Raw genomic sequence first — 24,466 nt, 5'->3', positions numbered from 1 at the left:
TTTGGACTCTCAGTAGTGATTATTAAACCACACTGAACTGAGCTAAACTGAACTGAACTTAAACACTACAAACTGAACTACACTGTTCCTATTTACTGTGACCTTTATGTGAAGCTGCTTTGACACAATCTACATTGTATAAGCGCTATACAAATAAAGGTGAATTGAATTGAATTAATAATAATAATAATAATACTAATTATTATTATTATTATTAGAGCTTAATGTACTTGGCTAACATCACATTTGATCCATGTCTCTGTATAAAATGAAAAATTCTCCTTTGTTGTATAAAAAAACATAATAGGTTTGTAATCACATTAATAAATAAGACTACTAATAAGACACATATGTCGCTTCTACTCTCCTTGTGAATGACGAAAGCTCAACACAAATGTCACCATGTTCTCTAGCACACACTTAACTGAGGTGAAGATGGAGAAATGTGCATCGACGGCGGTCCCAACACGAGCCCACCGCGCAGAGCAACAGCATGAGCAGCCAAAGGGCAAAAACAGCCCCCTTTTCAGCACTCAAACAGCTCCGCTCAGGCCTGCTCCCTGCGGACGCCACCGGCTCTGCTACTGGCTCGTAATTACCATCGGCTCTCCAGAACGTTCTGTGGCCTCTCCATCTGTCCTCTCAGCTCGGGCAGAGGAGCACCAGTCACCTCGTGAAGCATTTAACAAATGGGAGGCTGCCACCCGATTCTGCCCAGGTTCAGGCACTACAAGGGGGGGCAACTTTCGCTGCCTGAGGGGTGACTGCTGCACCTGGAACCACCTAGAACCAGAGAAAAATCAACACTGTGCTGGAAGTGAAGATAAAGGAGAAGTTTGTTGTTGATATGTACATTTGTCTAATATTTTTATGCTCAACACAATGTAAACATTCTGTGGTTGCCTTAAAGGGCACCTATGATGAAAATCATCTTTTGGGAGCTGTTTGGCCAGACCTGTGTTTAGGTATAGTGTGTTCACAGTCATAGTGGAGTGATAAAAAAAACAATAAGTCTCTTTTTTTTTTTTTTAATTTCCAGTTAAAATAGGATCCAAATCCCTCCCGTTTTGAGGCCCACCGCAATGTGATGTAGGAGAACAGTTTCCCGCCCAACAAATTGATTGACAGCCGTGTATTAATATGTCCCTGTAGTAACGCATATAACGATATCAACATGACAGGACGTGCGCAAAGCAACTGGGATTAAAAGATCTGTTCAGCTCTCTGTGATCATCAATCATCATCAAAATTGATCAAGTGTTTTACAAGTTCAAACATTTTTATAATAGTGCATGTTTGTAATGAATTACAGCAATTTACTTCAGCTATGTGTGTGTGCATGCGAGCGTGAACTTTGTAACAACATTGTGTGTGACTCATCGTTCTCATCGACTCATTAGCTCCACAACAAATACATCAAATAATCACTGGTAAAGTTCTTACTGTAGTTTTTCTCACAAACATTACTGAAGATCTGCTTCCTTCATGTCTGTCACTGTGCTGTTTATCTCACGCAGCTGCGGTGGAGATTGAGGCACACTCTGACAGGCACGTGGGAACGGTGGGCAGGGGAAAACAGCATTAAAGGCACAGGCAACAAAAAAGGCAATATTGTGTTCAGAGAAGAAAAATCACAAAAATCTGAAAGGTATAATAAATAATCTGATGAGTGTTTTGAGCTGAAACTTTACAGGCACATTCTGGAGACACAAAAGACGCATCTTAAATCTTGAAAAAGGGGTAAATAGGTGCCTTTTAAAGGAACAGCAGTCATCCCTAGTTGGGAAAAGTCATTTCCGGCTTGAAGAGCGATGATTTGCCGCCCGGGCGCAACATATTTGAAGAGAGGGGGTGGGGGTTGCGTGACGTACCTGTGGTTGTTATTTTGCATGACATATTTGAAGAGCGGAGGGTGGGGTTTGGTTGCACGATGCATTTGAAAAGCAGAAGGGATGCATTGGAGAGGGGTGCACGACGTATTGGAGGACCGGGGGGGAGACATGCGATTTCTGGGAGATTATCATTCGTTTGTGGGTAGGAGAACTTCCCAGGAAACTTGGGATGTCTGGAACAGTACACACTTTTTGTGTGTGTGTGGGGGTGGGGGGGGGTGGTGACATCTTATTTTGAACTCCACTAAACAGTTGATTCTTATCATTTTTTGGCAATTTTTTTTAGTTTGCACAAATTAATAACATTTCAGGGTGGCACAGGTCACTGGTTCGAGCCCTGGCTTGGTCAGTTGGGAGAAAACCAAGGATCCCAGGGGAAACCCACGCAAACATGGGGAGAACATGCAAACTCAGCACAGAAATGCCAAACAGCCCGGTGAGGGGCCGAAGCAGCGCTGTTTTTGCACTGGGCCGCCGTGCCGCCCTATCGGAAAAGGGAAGGAGTAGGGATGGAAGGGGGGATTCTTCAAGGCGAAGATAACTGGAGCAGAAAACTCTGATTATTTATAGTGCATCAGTATTTATCTGATCGGTGGATAATATGGAGCTGATGCGGTCATAAGCACATGATCCTCTCGAAATTAGTTTATATATAAACCGCACTTAACAGGACTTCCGCTTTTTAAAGAGAAAATTATACACTTTTTTAAGGGGTTTAAACATAGTTGTGTGGCAACAGTCTGTGAATATAACCAGTTTTTAATGGTAAAAAAATAATAATAAATTCTATTGACCTTATTCTGCGGTGTAGAAATGCACTCGTTTTTGCAATTGTTTTAGAACATTTCAGCTCCCTATGGTAGAAATGACTAGGAATAATAAACTGCAGAAAATGTTTAAACTACTTGCTCTACAAACAAGTGTTTGCATGACTATACAAAGCAGAATAATATAAGAAAATATCAAGCAGCATAACAAGCTGTTTTTACTGTCTAAAAAACGAATGGAAGTAAATGTTACATGAAGTCTCAAGCCAAAAAGATTCAAATGGCTGCGCCCACTCGTACAAGAAGAATAAGCTGAATAATCACACTTCATAATAATAGTCTGCAGAAACACTTTGATTGACATTTTCCCTTTTTATGTGTCATTGGAGGGGGAAAGCCCCACCCATCAGTGACAATCTCTCCCTCATTGGTTTATGACGTTAGTCTTGTTTTAGAATCTGCTACTATGCTAACACATTCGTAGCTCCGCCCTCTTTTGAAAAAATCTGATTTGAATTTAAAGCGACAGTAACTAACATGGTACAATTTGGATCAAAGCCTAAAAGGGGCAGTTTCAAAAAGTAAGAAAACATAATTTGTGGGGTATTTTGAACTGAGTCTTCACATACACACTCGACTTATTTTACAATAAGTAAAAAGGGGCATAATAGGCCCTCTTTAAGCTATTTTTTGCTAGCAATTACATTTTCTTAGTCAGAAATTGTCACACTGCAGATGTACGAATATATATTTTAACTGAAATTCTAATTATTCCTCCTGGTACGATATTGATTTTTTTACCTCAGGGATTGGGTCACGAAGTAAGCAAGCAGCTTGTTATTTCCCCCCAGGCGAATGCTGAACGCCATCAGAAAGCTTTTGGAAAGTTTTGTCAGGCCTGTTTTAATGCAGGAAAAGTTGTTGCAGGCCAGTAGAGAAGCCTCTGATCTGCGAGCTGAGACGCAGGGACAGTTCTCCATATCTGACGGCCTAACAGAAAGAGAGAGAAAAAGCGAGGGAGTGTGAAAGAGACGCCTGTGAAGCTGTGTATGTTCATCTGACCCTGATGTAGACGCTTTCTCAAACGGTTCATCGTCTGCACATCAAAATTGCCTTCAAGACAATGAAAGAAACTGTTTGTCTAAAACTTTATCTGAAAGTTTGGCACACCAGGCTCTAACTTCTCCTTTATGTCCAACTCAAACACTGTTTACATTCACCGCGAGTTCTGGATAATCACTTCAAAAGTTGTTTCTCTTCATCGTTAGCAAATTGTAAACTGAATACATGCCACTGGAATACAAAATTATATAAAATCTGCTTTTCTCTAGCAACATATCATGAACTCTTAAAGGGATAGTTCCCCCCAAAAAGAAAATGTTCTCACTATTTACATTCCCTCTAAAGTGGTTCAAATCCTTTATGAGTTTCTTTTATCTGTTGATCTCAAAGGAAGATATTTTGAAGAAAGTTATAAACCTGTAACGACTGACTTCCTTTATAAGAAAAACTAATATTTTAAAGTCAACGTTGAATAACGTCAAACAGGTTTATGACAAGGAACGATAGAAGAATTTTCAATTTTGGGTTAACTGTTCCTTTAAATATATACAGTAAGGGACTTCATGTAACATCAGCATTCAAAGTATTCCTTAATCTATAAAAAAAAAATATTAGAAAAACTATTTACAATCAGTGTAGATTAACAGTTAAATGAATTAATTTCTTGAAAATGTCCAGGCATATCTAATATTGCAAGTACATATTCTCCTACAAACTATAAAACACCGACACCTCACTTCCCTTTTACTCCTTAAGATGGCAATTTCTGATGGACAATAGAGACATGATAATTACCATAGGCAAGAAAAAAAAAACAATAAACAATATCTTTAGCAAAACTTGAAATGACTTGAATAGGTTTACTTCAGAACACAAAACAAATGCAGTACATGAGTTATTGTCACGTGATGGCGAGTCTGCTTAATATGCTGTCAGAAAAAAGTGTCATTATTACTTAGCAATAGCGACTAGTGGCGCAGAACTTTCTTTTTTCAAACAGTAATATATATATATATATAATTTTTTGATTAGTGATATGCATTGCTAAGCACTTAATTTAGACAAAATTAAAAACAATTTTTTCAATATTAAGATTTTTTTGAACTTCCAGATTCCAAAATACAGATTTGACAGACATATTCTCACCAAAATGTACAGAAGAATTGTCTTCAAACTTATTTAGAAGAAATGTTTGAGCACATATCTGCATAAGGATTAATTTCTTATATAAAAATAAAAATTCCATCATCATTTACTCACCCTTTACTTGTTCAAACTCTGTTTGATTTTCTTTCTTCTGTTGAACACAAAAGCTGGCACCCATTTTTATACTATGGAAGTTGATGGGTCTCAGCAATCGACATTCTTTAAAATATCTTCTTTTGCATTTGGTAAACCAAATCTGACGTCGCCCTTAAAATAATAGTCCTCTGCGGATCAGCGCCCAGGTTTTTACTTTATTTATATATATATATATATATATAAATTAAATAATAAAAATTTTAAAACATAATATTAATTGTTATTATTAGCCTATTATTATTATTATTATTATTATTTTGTCCTACAGTGGCTCTGAAATAATCATGCAATCCAGGTGCTGCTCGGAAATAACTATCTTTGCTCAGCATCAGGACCACAGCAGCAAGACTTTTGGCAGTAAACTATGACCTTAATTTAATGGTAAATGTTTAATAATTTTGCAAAATTGTTTACTTAGTGATTTTTTATTATTTAGTTTTTTTAGTAGTTGTTAGCAGGACCAGAATAAGAACACTTTGGGCTCTGGAGCTATAACAAAAGGTACCATTTGTTTTTATTTTATTTCTTCCTATTTTAATTAAAGAATATATATATATATATATATATATATATATATATGACTATTATTTTGAGAGTGACGTCACAAGCTCAGTGTTTCGGCACATATTCAATTCATGTATAATGAATTTTAAAGTCGTTAATCCGTTTTCCAACCCTAAATGTTAGAAAGTTTGAAACCCTATTCAAGTCTCTTTGTTCTGTTGAAAACAAAAGCTTCATTTTTTTGCATACACTATCCATTTAAATAATAAAATATAAATTAATTTATATAAAATATTTTCCTATCCTAACAAAGCATACATCAATAGCTTGTTTATTCAGGTGATGTATAAATCTCAATTTACAAAAATTGTGAATGTTTTTTTTGTCCAGGGTCACATTTTAATAATATTTCACAATGTTGCAGCTTTTGATCAAAACTTTTAAACAGTGTATAATGCACAGCATCTACGAAGCGTTTGCGAAACCTGTTCGAAAACAGTCATTACTTTAACACTTGCAACTTATGGCGCAGAGCTTCCATGAGTCTTCTCAACCTCTGAAGACACAGAGAGCTCTCAGACTGGAGACAATGGCGAGAAAACAAGAGCGGCTCTGTGTTCTCGGGCTCCATGGGGAGAAGCCTTCAGCTTGTTAGAGTGAGCGACTCAACATGAACACACCCATTGAACACACCCATTGACTTCAATAATCATGTTTTTCCTACTATGGAAGTCAATGGGTCCCAGCAACAAGCATTCTTCAAAATATATTCTTTTGTGTCCTTCTTTAGTGAAAGAAATGCATAAAGGTATAAAACAAGGTGAACAATGATGAGGTCATTTTCATTTTATTAAATTTTTTTGCATTAACTATCATTTTTAATATGTGACCCTGGACCACAAAAACAGCTTTCGATATAGATATAGCACAGATATAATTTCAGCAATACCAAAAATATATTGCAATTGGTCAAAATTGTTGTTTTTCATTGATGCCAAAAAAAAAAACAATAAAATATTAGATAAAGATCATGTTCCAAGAAACTAAAAAACTTTGTTAACAGTGTATAGTGCACACCGTCTATAAAGCGTTGGCAAAACCTGTTCGGAAACAGTCATTACTTAGCAATTGCGACTAGTGGCACAGAACTTTCTTTTTTCAAACATTTTGTGAATTTCAAATAGTAAATATATCAAACCTCAATTATGCATTAGTGATATGCACTGCTAAGCACTTAAATTGAACAAAAATAAATAAATTCTTGATTTTAAGATGTTTTTGAACTTACAGATTACAGATATTTAAACAATTACATCTCGGCCAAATATTCTCTTATCCTAACAATTCATCAATAAAAATCCTAATTATTCAGCTTTCAGGTGATTCAGGTTATCAGAAATATTTCACAATGCAGCAGCTTTTAATCAAAACTTTTTAACAGTGTATAGTGCACACAGTCTATGAAGCATTGGCGAAACCTGTTCGGAAACAGTCATTACTTTAGCAATTGCGACTAGTGGCGCAGAACTCCCATGGGTCTTCTCAATAAGATTAACCTCTGAAGACAAAGAAAGCTCTCAGACGACGAGCCTGATTAGAGACAATGGCGAGAAACAAGATATTTTTGAACTGTTCTCCTATCCTAACAATTCATCAATAGAAAGCTTTTTTATTCAGATTTCAGGTGATTTGGATGATCAGAAATATTTTACAATGCTGCAGCTTTTAATCGAAATTTTTAAACAGTGTATAGTGCACACCATCTACAAAGCATTTGCGAAACCTGTTCGGAAACAGTCATTACTTAGCAATTTCGACTAGTGGCACAGAACTTTCTTTTTTTTTTAAAACATTTTGTTAATTTCAAATAGTAAATATATCAAAACTCAATTTTTGATTAGTGATATGCACTGTTAAGCACTTAAATTGGACAAAAAAATAAATAAATAAATAAAATTCTCGATATTAAGATGTTTTTGAACTTCAAATCTTCTCTATAACATCAACCTCTGAAGACACAGAAAGCTCTCAGACGACGAGCCTGATTGGAGACAATGGCGAGAAACAAGATATTTTTGAACTTACAGATTCCAAATATTTAAACAATTGTATCTCGATCAAATATTCTCCTATCCTAACAATTCATCAATAGAAAGCTTGTTTATTAAGATTTCAGGTGATTCTGGCAATCAGGAATATTTCACAATGTTGCAGCTTTTAATCAAAACTTTTTAAACAGTGTATAGTGCACACTGTCTATGAAGCATTGGCGAAACCTGTTCGGAAACAGTCATTACTTAGCAATTGCGACTAGTGGCGAAAAACTTCAAGCAGTCTTCTCTATAACATCAACCTCTGAAGACACAGAAAGCTTTCAGATGACAAGCCTGATTGGAGACAATGGCGAGAAGCAAGATCTTTTTGAACTTCCAGATTACAGATATTTAAACAATTGTATTTCAGCCAAATATTACCCTATCCTAACAAAGTATACACCAATTGAAAGCTTGTGTTAAGGTGATGTATAAATCTCAATTTACAAAAATGGACACTAGTGAATGGTTTTGTGGTCCTGGGTCACATATTAATGATATTTCACAAAACTTTTAAAACAGTGTATAGTGCACAAGTTTGAATGGCACCATCTATGAAGCGTTTGCGAAACCTGTCCGAAAACAGTCATTACTTTAGCAATTGCGACTAGTGGTGCAGAACTTCCACGAGTCTTCTCAATAAGATCAACCTCTGAAGACACAGAGAGCTATCAGACAGGAGACAATGGCGAGAAAACAAGAGCGGTTGTGCGTTCCTGGGCCCCGCGGGCAGAAGCCTTCAGCTTGTTAGAGTGAGCGACTCAACACGGCTCCTCTCTGCTCCTGCTGACATTTCCAGTGGCTCTGTCTGTGGAGACAAACTCAGATGGGACCCGAGTGAGCCGGAGTCACTTCCACAGCGTCGCTGCGCTCACTACCGCAAGCTCTCAGTGTGAAATGAGCTCCCCAAGGAGAACCGAGGAGACAACTGTCATCCGGGTGGGAGGAAGGGAGAGACTTTATCTAACTCACTAATGAACGATTGTCTAATTTCCATCAAAACGCAGTCACAAAAGCCCCGGCCCTATCTCTCTCCAAACACTGTCACGATAAAGGAATGTTAAGAGAAAGAGGGAGAGACGGAGGAGCGGAACGAGGGATGAGAACTGTCAAGAGGTCAAACTAGAGAGAAAAAAAGAAGAAAAACGTGCAAGTTCTCTCCCTCTTTATCTGTCGTTTCCTGAGCTTTTTTTCTTTTCTTTTCCTGGCGAGGAATAATCTGCAAGTACAGACGATCGCGCGCCGGCACTGGAGATAAAAACGCGGATGACAAAATATCAACTTTCTGCTACAAAATACTCCAAAGCTGTTTGATTAGAATATCAGCTCAGACAGTAATTAATTTCAACTTTAATTACTTGCTGTACATGTCGATTAGATCGCAGGTCTTAGATGAGTTATTAAAACAGCAGGGAAATGTGCTTTGTTCGAATGTGTGCACATAAAAAAAACGAGGCTGTTAATGTTCTTACCTCTCTTAACCTGTGTGCTGAATGATGAAATTACATCATGCACAGAGACTACAACACTATCAGATCAAAAACACTTTGTTATGTGAGTGAGAGTTCAGTTGAGTTATTCTTTCAAAGCTGCGCAGAAAAAGAAAAACACTGTATATTTTGTATGAAACCTTAAAATTACAACTCTTTGTCAGAATTGCAAGTTTATAACCTTGCACTGTAAAACACACTCACCGGCCACTTTATTAGGTACACCTATCCAACTGCTTGTTAACGCAAATTTCCAATCAGCCAATCACATGGCAGCAACTTAAGCATTTACGTAGGCATGTAGACATGATCAAGACGATCTGCTGCAGTTCAAACAGAGCATCACAATGGGGAGGAAAGGTTATTTAGGTGACTTTGAACATGGCATGGTTGTTGGTGCCAGATGGGCTAGTCTGAGTATTTCAGAAACTGCAGATCTACTATGATTTTCATGCACAACCATCTCTAGGGTTTACAGAGAATGGTGCAAAAAAGGGAAATATCCAGTAAGTGGCAGTTTTGTGGGTGCAAATGCCTTGTTGATGCCAGAGGTCAGAGGTGAATGGCCAGACTGGTTCGAGCTGATAGAAAGGCAACAGTAACTCAAATAACCACACGTTACATCAGAGGTATGCAGAAGAGCATCTCTGAACACACAACACATCAAACCTTGAGGTAGATGGGCTACAGCAGCAGAAGACCACACCAGTTGTCACTCCTGTCAGCTAAGAACAGGAAACTGAGAATACAATTTTCACAGGCTCACTAAAATTGGACAATAGAAGATTGGAAATACATTGCCTGGTCTAATGAGTCTCAATTTCTGCTGCGACATTTGGATGGTAGGGTCAGAATTTGGCATCAGCATCATGAAAGCATGGATCTATCCTGCATTGTATCAACGGTTCAGGCTGGTAGCGGTGGTGGTGTTATGGTGTGGGAGATATTTTCTTGGCACACTTTGGGTCCATTCGTACCAATTGAGCATTTTGTCAACACCAGAGCCTACCTGTGTATTGTTGTTGACCATGTCCATCTCTTTATAACCACAGACCATCTTCTTATGGCTACTTCCAGCAGAATAACACTACATGTCATAAAGTAAGAATCATCTCAGACTGGTTTCTTGAACATGACAATGAGTTCACTGAACTCAAATGGCCTCCACAGTCACCAGACACAATCCAATAGAGCACCTTTGGGATGTGGTGGAATCTATGCCACGAAGAATTAAGGAGTTTTTTTTAAGGCAAAAGGGGGTCCAACCCGGTACTAGTAAGGTGTCCCCAAAAAAAAAAAAAAACATTGATTTGAAGTCCTTCGCAATATCTTCTTTTGTGTTTGACAGAAGAAAGAAACCTAAAAAGGTTTTGAACAAGAAAAGGTAGTAAATGATGACAGATTTCAATTTTGGTTAAACTCTTTTTAAGCTTCATGATCAACTGTGCAATTTGCATCAGTGGCTCTAGAAGCTTTCAGCGCAAAATAGTTTAGAGTGCTTTCTGAAAATTCTGAGAATTACATTTTGCAAATGGGTGCCACAAAAGTTAAGATTCACATCCATGCTAAAATATTTGGAAATTATTACTTTATAGAATTTTTTATGCAATCAATTTCAAGGCGTTGAAAGCCAAATATATGTTTGACTGTTGACAGCAAGAACTCAGAGAAGAGATCATATGCTCAAAGACTGGTTGGTTTGTTCAAAACCGTCTGTCTACTGCATAGTGACCAATATTCTCACTCTAAATGTGTTTAAAGTAGCAATAGATACATTCCTATGTACTTTCTCATTCGAGTGGAAAAAAAAGTATATATGGATGAGCGGACGGATGCATGCATTTTTTTTCTAATTTTGTACCATGAAAGCACTTAAAGCCAACACGAAGATATAAGTCTGTGGGTGGGAGTTAATTTTGTTCAAGAAACTGATTGGATGGTTGGATTTTTGTGGATCTAATGTGATTGGATATGGTCATCTTTCCATTGAATAGTATAGGCTACATGAGATTACAGGTCTAAAATATACAAACCTGTGTAAAGGAGTGTGTAAACATCACATAGTCCCCTTCCAAAAAAATAAATAAATAAAAAATAGAGAATTTTACAAGAAAATCAGGTATAGACAACCTTCCGAGCCAGAGAAGGTCTTGTTTTGCTATAAGCTGTTCACATATTAGCAATAAAACAGTAGGCAAGAAGACGTATGCCTATATTTTTAAAATAGAGAACCACAGAAGGAACTGAATGCAATAAGAATGATTAATATTGACCAAATGATCTTCTTTATACACCACAGATATGTCAAATGATGTTTTCTCCTTGTATGCCCTTATAAGTTTGATTTCTGATTGATACAGACTGCACGTCAAGTCAAGTCGAGCTTAACTTTTTTTACTTCACTACGTGTCGCACAGGACCACAGTGCTACATAAATAAACAATCATAAATATGAACACAACAATCATAAATCTGAACAATGATTGACCCTCCTGTAATTTTTTTTCTTTTTTTGAATATTTCCCAAATGCTTTTTAACGGAGCAAGGATTTTTTTCACAGTATTTCCTATAATATCTTTTCTTCTGGAGAAAGCCTTATATGTTGTAATTAAACTAATTAACCTAGTTAAGCCTTTAAATTGCACTTTAAATTTGCTGAATACTAGTATTTTGAAAAATATCTAGTAGAATATTATGTACCGCCATCATGGCAAAGATAAAATAAATCAGTTATTAGAAACAAGTTATTAAAATTATTCTGTTTAGAAATGTGTTAATCTTCATTCCATTAAACAGACATTGGGGAAAAATATAGTGAAGGGCTTCAGACTTCAAAGCTATGAATACCTTTAAGCTCTTCTTTAAGTCTCACAAATCAGGGGTCAATTGGATCTAATAAGGCCACAAATATGCATTTGACTTAAAAATAATAAAAATATTTTCCTTACAAATCAGAGGACCATCAACTGACCAGATCCACAAAAACATGAGAGCATCCCATCGCTCAATGACAGCCTAATTAATTCACCTGACTTATAAATAAATATTTATCTGCTTGGCGACGATCTGAAAGAGCGAAGAGTTTGAGGGAAACGGCTAATCTGAAAATCCCTGCCACACAATAACGGCAGTGACAGCGGACGGGTGAATGAGATAAGTCTGGGTAATGAAAGTGGATGGCAGAAGAAGCGGACAGTATGTAATGAAGAGAGAGCGAGGGAGGGATGTTTAAAAGAAGTTCAAGAGGAAAGATAAAGAGCGCGGGGACGATGTTATCTGCAGGATTGAAGAAAAGCGCTTCAGCAACCAAACGCTTCTAATCACTTAATCGCCGCGACTCCACCCAACCCCATCCTGTCCTCCTTCAGACGCCATTTCCAAAGCCCAAACAGCCCATTTGCAGTGTTTGTGGGAGAGAGAGAGAGAGTTAGAGAAATGTTCTGTCAGGTCAAAGCCCCCCCAAGGGCACAGTACCAGTCAGGCTTTTGGGATGATAAATAATGGTAAACATTACAGTCAATGCTGTACTTACATATTTTTTTTGTCCCAAGAAAATATCCCCCACACCATTACACCACCACCACCAGCCTGAACCGTTGATATAAGGCAGGGTGGATCCATGCTTTCATGTTGTTGAAGCAGAAAAATTTCCAATCTTCTATTGTCCAATTTTGGTGAGCCTGTGTGAATTATAGCCTGAGTTTCCTGTTCTTAGCTGACAGGAGTGGCACCTGGTGTGGTCTTCTGCTGCTGTAGCCCATCCGCTTCAAGCTTGGACGCATTGTGCATTCAGAGAGGCTTTTTTGCATACCTCAGTTGTGTGAGTGGTTATTTGAGTTACTGTTGCCTTTTTATTAGCTTGAACTAGTCCGGCCTCTGGCATCAATAAGGCATTTGCGCCCACAGAACTGCCGCTCACTGGATATTTCTTCTTTTTCAGACCATTCTCTGTAAACCCTAGAGATGGTTGTGCGTGAAAATCCCAGTAGATCAGCAGTTTCTGAAATACTCAGACCAGGCTGTCTGGCACCAACAACCATGTCACGTTCAAAGTCACTTAAATTCTCTTTTTCCCTATTCTGATGCTCAGTTTTAACTTCAGCAGATTGTCTTGACCATGTCTACATGCCAAAATGCACTGAGTTGCAGCAATGTAATTGGCTGGTTAGAAATTTGTGTTAACGAGCAGTTGGATATAATATATAGTAAAATTGGATGGATGGACGGAGTCAAAGTAAATGACAAATAAAAAACTAAAGCTATCAAGAAATGAAAAAAAATATATAAAAATAAATTTGTGAAAAATTATGTTAATAAAGGTAATCTAATTGTAAAAATAAGAAATTTTAATGCACAAATAAAATATGTAGGCCGACACAGAAAAAAATGAATGAATATGTTTTTATTTTATAATAAACTGAAAAATTATATAATTTTATAATATTACAGTAAAGTACGAAATATTGACATTCATTTTAAAAATGTAAATAAATCACACACATGCCCACACAAAATAGCTTTGCCAAAAAATTAAACACATTTTTAATAAACTTAAAATTAGTATAATATATACAATTATAATATTACCTTAAAGTATGAAATATGAACATCCATTTTGAAATTTAACTAAAGCGCACACAGACAAAATAGTTTTGACAATAAAAAATGTAATATATGTTTTATAACTTAAAATTAGTATAATATTTATGCTGTAGCCAGCTTGGTGTAAGGGGTGGTTATTTTTTTCTCAAAAAGTGCACATTTTTTGCAGTTATTCACCTCATTTTTTATTCAATTATGAGATTTAAATACTGCATTTTAGTGACATTTTAAGCACTATTTTTTAGCTGGATTAGCTTGTCGGATGGTCATCATAATCACCCTTTTCAATGTACAAAAAAATTTCCTAAAGATTTTGAATAAAAAAATGTGAAGAAAATACTTATTAAAAAAAAACATATTTATTACATCATATATCATTAGAAAAAAATAAGAATCTGGTAAAGTGCCTCTCGTCATTTATTAGGCTAATAAACTGGCCACACATTCAACTGTTCCTCAGTTTATGAATTAAAAAAATTAAAATGTAATAATGATATTAATAATGCTTTACAATTTTTATAGCCTCTCTTGTAAAAAAGTACATTTGAAAATTCATGGATAACAACAATAGCCAAAATAGCATTTAAATCAATTTTAATATGGGCCGCTTTTGGTGCTTTACAGCTTTTTAGTGGTCATTTTTTGTTTCAAGAGTAGGCCTAAGGTCCAAGATTTTGAATAAAAGTTACCTGCAAAATGTTTTCTTTATTTACAATACAGTAGTGAATGATGACTTCACTGAGGTCAGATTGTATGTTTTCTTGCACACCTGGATGTTGTACTCATGAAAAACAATAGCTAGCATTGGCCAAAACTGATTAGCTGGTCACACTGAAGCGACAGCCAACAGATGATTCCGCTTGATCTTAAAACCTTTTTCAATGGGTTATTTTCACTATTTACTGTACATTGGCATAGCAGTCAAAATAGGACAAATGAGCTCATGTATGGGACAAATTCTGGACCTTTGTCACCTTTGCCACCCTGGCCTGAATTATAATATTACAGTAAAATATTAAATATAGACATTGATTTTGAAATTTAGCACGTACGCACACACAATAGTTTTGCCGGAAACTAAAATACCTTTTTAATAGACTGAAAATTTGTGTATTATATAATATTAGAATATTATAGTAGAGTATTAAATATGGAATTTTAACTAAAGCACACACAAAAAAAATAGTTCTGCCAAATTTTTACGTTTGTTATAAACAAAATTTGTATGAGATAAAATATAAACATAAATTTTTGACACTGAACTAAAGCGCACACACACAAAATAGTTTTGCAAAAATATATAATAATAATAATAATAATAATAATAATAATAATAATGATGAACTTTCCTTTTAAATATCCAGTTTTGGATTTATTCAACCCCAGTATATTTATTTTTAAAACACAAATGATTAGTATTTTTATAGCTTGTAATTGTTAAAGTGTGTTTCTATGATGATTTCTACCTGACTTCTTCTCTCTGTGTGAAATGAGTCTGGTCTTTCTGACCCGCTGCTCCTCCGCCTGTGGAGAAGAAAGAGAGGCGACGTTTATCCCTAAAATCCACTACACTTAAATGTCATCATCTGCTTTGATAGAGTCATTGTCAGCCGAATCCATTAAAGATGATGTTCTGTTGGAAGGTTTATCTCTCTCTGATCTCCATCTCCATTCGGCTCTCAGCCTTACAGACAAACCATCTGATGCATACAGTACTACACACAAAAATGTCACAAGCTGGCTGAAATCACAAGCTGCCATCTGATTAGCTGGCTTTTGCGAAATTTCAAGGAGTAAGCGCACTGGATTTCAGAAGCAACACTGAACACTTTTAAGAACTAGCACTGGGTTTGATAAAGTCGGCACGCTTCATGGCATCAAATCTAATATAAACACATTGAACAGTTTGGTTTGGAAAGTTTCTCTGCTTGAAAGATTGGCATGAATAAAATGCAGTTTAGTCACGGGTGAAATATAAACCTCCTTTTTTCAGTCATTTTCTGGTGAAATCTCTACAACATATACTGTTATACTCTATGAAACATGCTATGTGACATACCTGTCGACATTGGGATGTGAAAATAAGGGAACCCCCACAAAATGAAACCCCCAATTTTACCCCCAAAATAACCCCAAATTCCTAAATCTGTTCATCCAGAGTTGTTTCATAGTAAATAAACAGTTGAAATGGCTAGCAATATGGTTTAAAAACAGAATTCCAACAGATTGAATAGCATACATTAGAAAAGCTGCAAATAAATGTAACATTTTAGGCCATTAAAATGCCTAATATACAGCAATTGAATCAAGTTATCAAATCTCAGGGCGTGCTCACACTAGGTACAGTTGCCTTCAACCGTGCCTTAGGGCAGGGGTTTTCAAACCGGTGGTGCGCCAGCACCTATTAAGAGGGGTGCAAGAAATTGAGGCGTGCACTCGAATAAATTATGATGACGATTTTAAGGCGTTCACTAGAGTGAACATCTAATATCGGGCACATGTTTATGCTTTCGAGTAAAACATATACAAGTAAAATGGACCGGTTGCTTATTAAAATGAATGATGATGATGATGAACGAAAGTAAAACTGGTGAGCCGTCTGAAAAAAAAAGAGCCCTTCTGAATCAAATCAGCAGAATGCCCTTCTGGAGCTTTCACTAACTTTGAAGATATACTGACTACACTTACATGGACACCTGTAATCTAGTTATTTGCCTTAATAGACAATAATATAATTAAGGTGTTCAGGTGAAGTGCTTTCATGTTAGAGTTTCATGCAATTTTGTCTGCAGTTCGGAAATTTCCCTCATGAACATTTCATTAATGCCCCCGTGACAAACTTGGGTATTAGACACAAATAAGGAGTAAGGACTGTTGAGAATGTTATGGAATTTAATAACGCACGCCGAATGGAAAGAAAAAAACGTCCACATTTCGCGATGTGTGTGTGTGTCTGTGGTCCTATACTGACAGACATGTGTGTATCTTGTCGGAAAATATGGCGAAAAGTCCTACATGACAATAATAATTTGATTGCAGTGTTTACTTCAGCAATGCCACTAATATATGCATACTCCACGTCTTCCATTTCTGTTTAGTTCAGTCATGACTTTAGGTCGGATTAAGGTAATCAAAAACCATTTACATTGTGACTCTTAATCAAAGTTTTGTCTTAATTGTATTAAAAACTATTAAAGTATTGGTGTCCATGTACAGTTTAAGTCAGAATTATTAGCCCCCCTGGATTATTAGCCCCGTTTATTTTTTTCTCCAATTTCTGTTTAACAGAGAGAAGATTTTTTTTTCAACACATTTCTAAACATAATAGTTTTAATAACTCATTTCTAATAAATGATTTATTTTATCGTTGCCATGAAGACAGTAAATAATATCTTATTAGATATTTTTCAAGACACTTCAATACAGCTTAAAGTGACATTTAAAGGCTTAATTAGGTTAATTAGGTTAACTAGGCAGGTTAGGGAAATTAGGCAAGTTATTGTATAACAATGGTTTGTTCTGTAGACTATCAAAAAAACAAACAAACAAACATTTGCTTAAAGGGCTAATAATTTTGACCTTAAAATGGTTTTTAAAAAACTAAAAACTGATTTCATTCTAGCCGAAATAAAAACAAATAAGACTTTCTCCAGAAGAAAAAATATTATCAGACATACTGTGAAAATTTCCTTTCTCTGATAAACATAATTTGGGAAATAATTAAAAAAGAAAAAAAAATTCAAGAGGGGCTAATCCTTAGAAAATACAGGAGAAATATGGGAAAATAATGTAACGGGATGATGGCTGAAAAAAAAAGGTTAAATATGAAGAATGTTAGGAAAAAGAGGGGTGTTGACAGTTCTGCTACATGAACATACTTAAGTATCAATTCATATCAATTGCTATATTATTTATATTACATTGTTATGTATTAATTTTTCATATCAACAACTGCATAACTCCTCCTTCTCCTATTAAATCACTCTCATGTTGACCTAAAAGCCTTTCTATTTTATTTATTCATAATAAAAATGTATAATGAATTAAGTACATTATCAGTGAATCATGACTCATCACTATGATTAAACAATATATTTACAGTATATAGAGTTGAAATCAGAATTATTAGCCCTCCTGAATTATATATTTTCTTTACAATTTCTGTGTAACGGAAAGAAGATTTGAAGAGTTCAGATGCAAAAACCTCTGAGTATCATCCAAAACTTTCCTCTAAAATGAGCATTTCTTCAGGCTCTTATGTCTAGGTTCAGTAATTTAGATTTTATGGCAAATAATACGTTATTTTCATTGCCTTTAATATGAAATAACTCAATATAAACATAAGAGGCTGAGAAAAATTCTCATTGCAGAAGAAAATTCCTGATGGTATTTAGAGGTTTTTGCATCTGAACTCTTCATTTGTTCAACACATTTCTAAACATAATAATAGTTTTAATATCTAATTTCTAATAACTGATTTCTTTTATCTTTGCCATGATGACATAATATTTTACTAGATATTTTTCAAGATACAGTACTAGTATTCAACTAAAAGTGCTATTTAAAGGCTTAACTAGGTTAACTAGGCAGGTTAGGGTAATTAGGCAAGTCATTGTATAACGATGGTTTGTTCTGTAGACAAATCGAAAAAAAAATTGCCAAAGGGGGCTAATAATATTCACCTTAAAATGTTTGTTTGTTTTTAATTAAAAAATTATTTTATTCTAGCCGAAATAAAACAAAAAACACTTTCTCCAGAAGAAAAAAATATTATAGAGAATATGGTGAAAAATTCCTTGCACTGTTAAATATTCGTCGGGAAACATTTGAACTGGAGGGCTAATCATTTTAGTCCACTACTTCACTCATCCCAGTCTGTTGTCCAAATGTAAGTTAATGAGGTGAAACGCAACATTTTAAAGAAGCTCTGGATGAATGGAAAAAGGCAGAAACAGAGGAGGAATGTTCTGGCCTTTCTCTTTAAACAAAGATGATGATAAGATTTCAAGACAATAACAGAGGTGCGATAACTTAGCCACTACTAGAACTAGCAGACAGACATTTAATATGCTCCAAAACTGAAGAGATGCACGTATCAGTTCATTCGTCTGTATCTGTGTTCTTTCAGAGCCGAGATAACAGTAAACAGAGATTGCGTTAGCATTGATGTGGTAGCATTGACCCGAATGTTTGCTTCAGCACATTACACATTCCCAGAGATCTCCAGCTGATCTGTGTCATGGTAAATTGGGCTCTCACATCTTAGTTAAACTGATCAGAACTACTGTATATGAGTTTGTGCTTAAAACAAGAAAACATACTGGAGCTGTCAATAAGATAAGACAAATACAGTTGAAGTCAGAATTATTAGCCCCCCTTTGATTATTTATTTATTTATTTTTTTTAACTTTTTAAAATATTTCCGAAATGATGTTTAACAGAGCAAGGAAATTTTTACAGTGTGTCTGATAATATTTTTTCTCATGGAGAAAGTCTTATTTGTTTAATTTCGGCTAGAATAAAAGCAGTTTTGAATCTTTTAAGAACCATTTTAAGGTCAAAATTATTAGCCCCTTTAAGCTATTTATTTTTTCAATAGTCTACAGAACAAACCATCATTACAACAACTTGCCTAATTACCCTAACCTGCCTAGTTAACCTAATTAACCTAGTTAAGCCTTTAAATAGCACTTTAAGCTGTATAGAAGTGTCTTGAAAAATATCTAGTCAAATATTATTTACTGTCATCATGTCAAAGATAAAATAAATCAGTTATTAGAAATGAGTTATTAAAACTATCATGTTTAAAAATGTGTTGAAAAAAACCTCTCTGTTAAACAGAAATTGGGGGAAAAAAATAAACAGGAGGGCTAATAATTCTGACTTCAACTGTAAATGTGATTCAATGGGAGCATGATTGTTTTTCCTTCTCACTTCGTAGATATTTGTTTCTTGTTTTATGTGTTTACACTTTTAAATACTGTATTGCATTGGCAATACACTTTACAAAAAAATGCACATACAGCAGTTGCCAGAAGTCGGTGATTAGTTCATAATGTTTTAAATGTGGATATGCTTATTTAAATAAAACATTGCTTTGCTTCAAAAAGTATTCATTAACTTGCTATCTATTACTATTACTATCTATTACTTTTCTGATGGATGAATGCTCCTTTTGGAGCTTAAAAAGCTCAGGCACCGTTCACCTCCATTACAAAGCTGAAAACGCCAGGATATTAAGTAAGTTAATTATAGGACAAATGAAGTTTTTGGGTATACTGTATTTTAATTTGATCAAAGTTACTGCAGACATTTCAGGATGATAAGGTATAGGAGGCGGGGCTTTACTTTTGCACTCCTCCTCTCATCTTAAAAAAAAGCATTTGAGTTCATTTTCAAGACTTATTATCATTTTGCTTCTAAAGGTAAAATATCTTGATTAAACAATTTTTAGAATTTTGCATTGGGAAAAAAATGCTTCGTACTTAAACAAAACAAACACATTTTTAGCAGTGATATATAATAAATATTTTATGATAATAATAATAATAACAACAATACATATTTTATAAAAAAATACTTTATTACTAATATTATTGTAATTTTTATTATTATTATGATTAACCAAAAATAAAATATAACTTGTGTTATTTTTTTTTTATAATTATTTTTGGGGGTTTTCACCTTTAATTGATAGGACAGTAGAGAGTATAGATAGGAAAGCATAGGGAGCAGAGAGAGGGGAAGGATTGGCATAGGACCTCGAGGCGGGAATCCAGATCAGAGTGCCATGTGTCGACACATTAACCACTACACCACTGGTGCCAACAGTAAAACATTTTAATGTGTTTTTTAAATAAATGTTAAGTTTACCAAGGCTGAACTAATTTGTGGTGCACTGATATAGTGATATATCATTCATTCATTCACTTTCCTTTCGGCTTAGTCCCTTTATTATCTGGTGTCGCCACAACAAAATGAACCGCCAACTTATCCAGGATATGTTTTACGCAGCGGATGCCCTTCCAGCTGCAACCCATCACTGGAAAACAGCCATACACACTCATTCACACACATACACTACAGACAATTTAGCTTACCCAATTCACCTGTACCGCATGTCTTTGGTCTTTTGAGGGAAACCGGAGCACCCGGAGGAAACCCACACCAACACGGAGAGAACATGCAAACTCCACACAGAAATGCCAACTGACCCAGCCGAGGCTTGAACCAGCGACCTTTCTTGCTGTGAGGCAATCGTGCTACCCACTGCGCCACCGTGGTGCCATAGTGATATATTTTTGCAATAAAATTAACATTATTTTAATATTAATATTCAGATTGATTTAACACAATGTATTTAGAAATGAATATCAACATTGAAAAACAAAGATAGTGAAAACTTATTTATTTAAATTTTAATCAGAATTGGACTATGAATGTCTTAACTCTTTAACTACATTACCAAGAAAAAAAATGTTTGGATTGCATTTCTTAACTCCTAATGTCGCCATGCATTTTTTTTCCAACACATCCCATCATTTCTAAAATATTAGCCTCTACCAAATGGCTGATATGTCGGTTTATGGTAAAAGTACCGGAATTAGTCCATATACTATGAAAAATCTGAAAATATGAAACGTAAAAATATTCAAAACAAAACATTTTTGAATAATAAATTCTCTTTAAGTATGCCATAAAAATTTTCAGACTCTTATTTAACATGTTTTCTTGTTGTTGTTTTTTTTTTACAATTAAACCAAAATCATTAGTTTGATTTTTTTTTTGTAACCCAACAATGCTGTGTGTGTAAGCCATTATTTAAAATAGTCATTCTTTAAATGACTTTAACAGTCACTAGCCCCTTTCACACAGTGATACCGGTAAATATCCAGAAAATTACTGGAACAACTTTATCGGTAAATTTTAAAAAAGTGCTATTCACACAGACAAGAACGTTCCAGAATTTTTCTAAAAAAGACCAATCACACATCCATTTCAAAATACCGGTAAATTCTGACATCATTAACCAAAAATGACCTCTAAACAGCTGCGCTTGTATTTGTAAACACAGAAGGGGTCAGGTTTTTGTTGATGGTTCATAACATGTGTGTGCGCTGGCGCTCTTCAGCTGCTTCATATGCACATGCGTCAAGCAGCTGAAGCAGAGCTTGAAGGTAAACAAACATCGGTTTACCATAAGTGTTTTATTGATAATTTTTTGCACAGTTGGCTATAAGAAGGAACATAGAAACGTTATCCGATTAACAACTAGCAGCTAAATGTGTCTGGAAAAGTATTCAAAGGCTTTTATTATAGTAAACAAATGTGAATGCGTCTGAATGTTCTGATTGGCTGGAGTAGACGTATCATGTCAGCGCATTCAAATCGTGAACCAGCTCTTTCAAGCAATGTTCCTTCTGCATTCACATAGTGCAGCATTCCAGCAAATTACTGGTAATGTTACAACTTCTCTTTCCGGATAATTGCACGAATTTATCGGTATTTTCAAAAGTTCCCGTTCACACATGATCCCTTTCTGAAAAATTGCCGGTAATTTTCCGGACAGGTCTATATGTGTGAAAGGGGTTATTATTTAAAACGGTAAAAACATGGTCAACCATTTGGTAGAAGGCCAGTCAAAGGGTTAAAAGTTACTTTGGATCAAAAAATGTTCTTATTGCATTTAATTAAATAAATAAATAAATAAATAAATAAATAAATAAATAAATAAATAAATAAATACGCGACCCAAAACTTCTGAACATTAGTGTGCTTCAAGATAAGTGCATATTCAGAGTGCCTATGGATTTCATAATTCAGCATTTCTTGTTTATTTATTTATTTTTCAGCATAGCAAATCCTTTTAATTGTAGAAAAGCGATAAGGACAAACCAACACCCCAAAAAAATAAATAGCAAAACAGCGAGTCAACATATATTTGTGTTTTCTTCACCTGATTATGGTTACATCAAAAGAAAACTCAACATTTGGTTGAATCGTTTTTTGTAATTTATGCAAAGGAATACATTTGCACAAGCACCCGCTCTGGAGAGGTGACTGATTTGAGAGGCGCGTGGGTAGACGGATGCCCAGCGCCCGGCACAGCGGTTTGGAGCAACACAGAAATAATTAGCAGATAATAGCAGATTGTGCTAATGAGACCAGCATTTGACTAGGACACTTCACTTGACCTCCAGTGTTTTTCTGGCCGTCCGAGAAAAACGCCTGATTTATAATTACACTCCGCAATGCGCCATGAAATTGTTATTGTGGAATGCCTTTTTGAAAAACGTTATCAAACAATTATTTTAATTTTTTTTCTCCCCGCTAACTGTTGCATACGTGTAGTAATTGAAGAAGATGGGCATGGCTTGTCTGTTTGTGCTGCGAGGACGACGCTTCATGCAGATGAGCTTCACCGTCTCTCTCTTTTCCCCTCGCTCTCTCGCTCTTTCAAGGGATGATGCAGTGGCAAATAAAATAATACACTGATAAAACTGAAATATTTTTGTGACATGGTGATAATCACTACTAGCATACGTGCCACTGATAGCAGGCAGTTGCGGTTCGGAGAAGAAAAGGAATAATCCCCTTTTTTTTGTTGCAGGCTTTTAAAAAAATGAATCTGAGTTGAATCGCATCAAATGAGAGAAAAAAGCTACAACTCAAAGACAGCTCCAAGATGAGCCAACTCTAGGAGAAAATGACCTCCTCGTTTTGGTGATAAAGTTCTAGCCAAAATATGATATCAGCCTGGGACGTGTCTCATTAGAAATGTGTGTATGGCGTGGAAGCCGCTCGCGCTATCTGCCGGTGCCTGGTTTGCCGGCTGATAAGAGGCAAATGCAAATGTCCTGATAAGAACTGAATGCAAATATTTATGATATGATATTCCCTGGGAATTATGCGAGGATAAAACAAAGTGCATTATTTCCGCAATTCCTTTTCAGGTTTGCCAAAATGCCCCCCCACCACCTCCCCCTTTTTTCGCGCTCTGAATTTGCATTTCTTCAAAATTGATTGGGCCGCCGTATTATGTTAAGCTATTTGTTTGCCGAGGACGGTAATTAGTTACTGTAATTACAACGATGACAGTTTCTAAATTGTTTTTAAAGCATTACAGTGTGTCTGTGCCTGGAGATTGCAGTACTTATTTTAGGATTTAAGCAATTGCTGGAAGAACTCCCACATGAGGGCCGGAGTGGGATGTTTTTTGAACTACAAAGCGGCCATTTTCTGAGCAAAGACGGTTTTGAAAATGTCTGTTAATTTGCGCTAATTGCCGCCTCGCCTGTGTTTTGCAGTTCGTCGGCTGATCGGGGGGGAACTGTTATTGATAGGAAGTCTAGCGGGATCAAAATGGTCTCCAAAAGTTGATATGTGTGTGTACGGTACTTTTATGCTTTGTGTCGAGGAACAAATTGGTGGTGCAGGCACGACTGTAATTACGGAGCAAAGACTTTGTGTTGCGGACGCGTTTTCTCAAACTCGGTGGACTTTAATCCTTTAAAAAGCATTTCATGAATGAGCGGTCGAAAATTGTGAGTTCAAACTCACACTGGAGTTTCAAATGCACAACAAAACTAAGGTTTTGAATGAGGAGACATTCTTTTTCAAAATTAATACTACTGTACACTGTTAAAAATCCATACATTAGCAGTTTTCGTATTTTGTGATGTTTTTCCTCATTTATTTATGCTTTTGAATTGCATTATATGGGCATCACGGTGGCGCAGTGGGTAGCACAATC

This window comes from Danio aesculapii, chromosome 16 (assembly GCF_903798145.1).
Source record: "Danio aesculapii chromosome 16, fDanAes4.1, whole genome shotgun sequence".
In the NCBI taxonomy this organism is placed as follows: domain Eukaryota; kingdom Metazoa; phylum Chordata; class Actinopteri; order Cypriniformes; family Danionidae; genus Danio; species Danio aesculapii.
The sequence above is the reverse complement of the archived record's forward strand: the minus strand, read 5'-3'. Positions refer to the sequence as shown.